Source organism: Dromiciops gliroides, chromosome 3 (genome assembly GCF_019393635.1).
Source record: "Dromiciops gliroides isolate mDroGli1 chromosome 3, mDroGli1.pri, whole genome shotgun sequence".
Taxonomy (NCBI): domain Eukaryota; kingdom Metazoa; phylum Chordata; class Mammalia; order Microbiotheria; family Microbiotheriidae; genus Dromiciops; species Dromiciops gliroides.
In genome coordinates this window covers 520,595,286-520,598,766 of record NC_057863.1, presented here as the reverse complement: position 1 = coordinate 520,598,766, position 3,481 = coordinate 520,595,286, and the positions used below count along the sequence as shown (strand labels likewise).

Genomic DNA, 3,481 nt, shown 5'->3' with positions numbered 1-3,481 from the left:
ATGAATTAAGAATGCCCCCTCTCCCCACAATTGTTTAATATAGTTATGGAAAGTCTAGTAATAGCAATAAGACAAGAAAGGGGAATAAAGATAAGTAGAGAGGAGATAAAATTATCCCTTTTTGCTGATGCTAGGAGGGTTTTCTTAGACAACTTCAGAGAATCAGCAGATATTAATTGAGACAACACTTTCAACAAAATTGCAAGTAACAAAATAAATCCTCAAAAATCAACAATATTTTTTAAATTATCAAAGTATTTTATTATTTTCTAGTTACTTGTAGAAATAGTTTTTAACATTTGTTTATATAAGATTTTGAGTTCCAAATTTTTCTACCTCCCTCCTCTCCCTCCCCTCCCTCCCCTCTCCCCAAGCCAGCAAGCAATCTGATACAGGTTATATATGTACAATTACATTAAACATATTTCTGCATTAGTCATGCTGTGAAAGAAGAATCAAAACAGAAGGAAAAAAACCTCAAAAAAGAAAACCAGAAAAAGTAGAAATAGTATAGTTCAATCTGCATCTAGATTCCACAATTCTTTTTTCTGGATTTGGAGGGCATTTTCCATCATGAGTCCTTTAAAACTATTTTGGACCATTGTGTTGCTTAGAAGAGTCAAGTCTATCACAGCTGATCAAAACACAATGTTGTTGATACTGTGTACAATGTTCAACTGGTTCTGCTCACCTCACAGCATCATTTTATGAAAGTCTTTTCAGATGTCTCTGAAATCTGCCAGCTCAGGCAGCTAGGTGATGCAGTGGATGATGCAGTGGATAGAGCACCGGCCCTGGAATCAGGAGGACCTGAGTTCAAATCCGGCCTCAGGTACTTTGACTCTTACTGGCTGTGTGACCCTAGGCAAGGTAACTTAACCCCAATGTGCCTCCAAAACAAAAACAAAAAGAAAAAAAATGATGACACCTTAGGGGCAGTTAGGTGGCACAGTGGATAGAGCACTGGCTCTGGAGTCAGGAGGACATGAGTTCAAATCCAGCCTCAGACACTTGACACTACTAGCTGCGTGACACTGGGCATGTCACTTCATCCTAATTGCCGCACCAAAACCCCCCTCCAAAAATCTGCCTTCTAATAATTTCTTACAGCACAATAGTATTCCATTACAATTCATATGCCACAACTGTTCAGGGCCAATTCCCAACTGATGGGCATCCCCCTCAATTTCCAATTCCTTTCCACCACAAAAAGAGCAGCTATAAATATTTTTGTACATGTGAGTCCTTTCCCCTTTTTATGATCTTCTTTGGTGGATAAGATCCTAATAGTGGTATTGATGGGTCAAAGGTATGTCCTTTGGACATAGTTCCAAATTGTTCTCCAGAATGGTTAGACAAGTTTATAGCTCCACCAACAACACATTAGCGTTTCCAATTTTCCCACAAGCTTTCTTCTCCAACATTTATTATTTACCTTTTTGTCATATTAGCCAATCTGATAGAGTGTCAGGGTGGTACCTCAGAGTTGTTTTAATTTGCATCTCTCTAATCAATAGTGATTTAGAGCATTTTTTCATATGGCAATAGATAGCTTTGATTTCTTTATTGGAAAACTGCCTGTTCATATCCTTCAACCACTTCTCAATTGGGGAATGACTTGCATTCTTATGGAATTGATTTAATTTCAAGATAAATTTTAAAATGAGGCCTTTATCAGAAATACTGGCTATAAAAATTGCTTTCCCAACTTTATATCTCCCTTCTAATTTTGGATGCATTGCTTCTGTTTGTACAAAAACTTTTTAATTTAATGTCATCAAAATCATCCATTTTGCATTTAATAATCTCTATATCTTGTTTGGTCATAAACTGTTCTCCTTTCCATAAATGTGAGAGGTAAACTATTCCTTCCTCTCCTAATTTATGTCTTTTTTTAGTATAAGGTATAAAATGTTGTTCTATGCCTAATTTCTGCCATACTATCTCCCAGTTTTCCCTGCAGTTTTTGTCATATACTGAGTTCCTATACCAGAAGCTGGATTCTTTGGGTTTATCAAATGGTACAATACTAAAGTTATTTACTACTGTGTCTCCTGTGCCTAACCTATTCCATTGGTCAACCACTCTATTTCTTAGCCAGTACCAAATAGTTTTGAGGACTGCTGCTTTGTAGTAAAACTTCAGATTTGGTACAACTAGCCCACCTTCCTGTGCATTTTTTTCATTACTTCCCTTGATATTCTTGTCCTTTTGTTCTTCCAGATGAATATTGTTATTATTTTTTCTTGCTCCATAAAATAATTTTTAGGTAGTCTGATTGGTATGGCACTGAATAAGTAAATTAATTTAGGTAAAATTGTCATTTTTATTATATTAGCTCGGTCTATCCACGAGCAAGTGATATTTTTTCAATTATCTAGATCTGATTTGATTTGTGTGAAAAGTGTTTTGTAATTGTGTTCATATAGTTCATGGGTTTGTCTTGGCAAGTAGCCTCCCAAGTATTTTATATTGTCTATTGTTACTTTATATGTAATGCTTCACGAATTTGCATGTCATCCTTGCACAGGAGCCATGCTAATCTTCTCTGTATTGTTCCAATTTTAGTATATGTGCTGCCAAAGCGAGCATGTCTACCTTACTTTAAATGGAATTTCTCTTTCTATCTCTTGCTGCTGAACTTTGTTGGTCATGTATAGAAATGCTGATGATTTATGTGGATTTATTTTATATCCTGCAACTTTGCTATAGTTGTTAATTGTTCCAAGTAGTTTTTAGTTGATTCTCTAGGATTCTCTAAGTATACCATCATATTATAAAAATCAACAATATTTTGATACAAAAACAAAACACAAGAAATAATAGAAAGGGAAATCTTATTCCAAACAACTACAAAATGCCTAAAATATCTGGGGATCAACCTCACAAATCACACAAAAGGCTTATACAGATCCAATTACAAAGCATTCCTTAAAGAAATAAACAGCAACCTAAATAGCTGGGAAAATATTCAGTGCTCATGGTTAGGCTATGTCAATATAATAAAAATAACAATATCAGCAGAATTAACTTATACTTTTTTAATGTTATGCCAATCAAATTACCAAAGGAATATTTCACAGAGCTTGATAAAATAAAAGCAAAATACATTTGGGAAAAAATATCTGGAATATTAAAGGAAATTATGAAAAGATGTAAAAATGAAGGGGAATAGGAGTTCTAGACTTCAAACTATATTGAAAAGTCATCACAATCATCTGGTATTGATTAAAGAATAGAATAGAGAGGTATATCAATGAAACAGGCTAGATATGGGTGAGTTAGAAACAATCGTACTCAATAACAGTGTTTGGTAAAGTAGACAAAATAAGTTACATGGGGGAAACTCCTTATTTGATAAAAACTGCTGGGAAAACTAGAAAGCAGTCTAGTAGTATTTAGGCTTAGACCAACACCTTATATCACATTGTATAATTCTTTATAAATAGATATATTACTTTACTATTAAAAAACACACTAT

General features: G+C 34.3%; 1 non-coding gene across 1 annotated transcript; it reads right to left on the bottom strand.

Annotated features, from left to right (window-relative positions):
* Positions 1-2,485: 2,485 nt before the first annotated feature.
* Positions 2,486-2,592, bottom strand: LOC122752172. Its single transcript, XR_006355966.1, has one exon. It is a non-coding gene; the product is annotated as a U6 spliceosomal RNA (small nuclear RNA).
* Between the last annotated feature and the right edge of the window lie 889 nt (positions 2,593-3,481).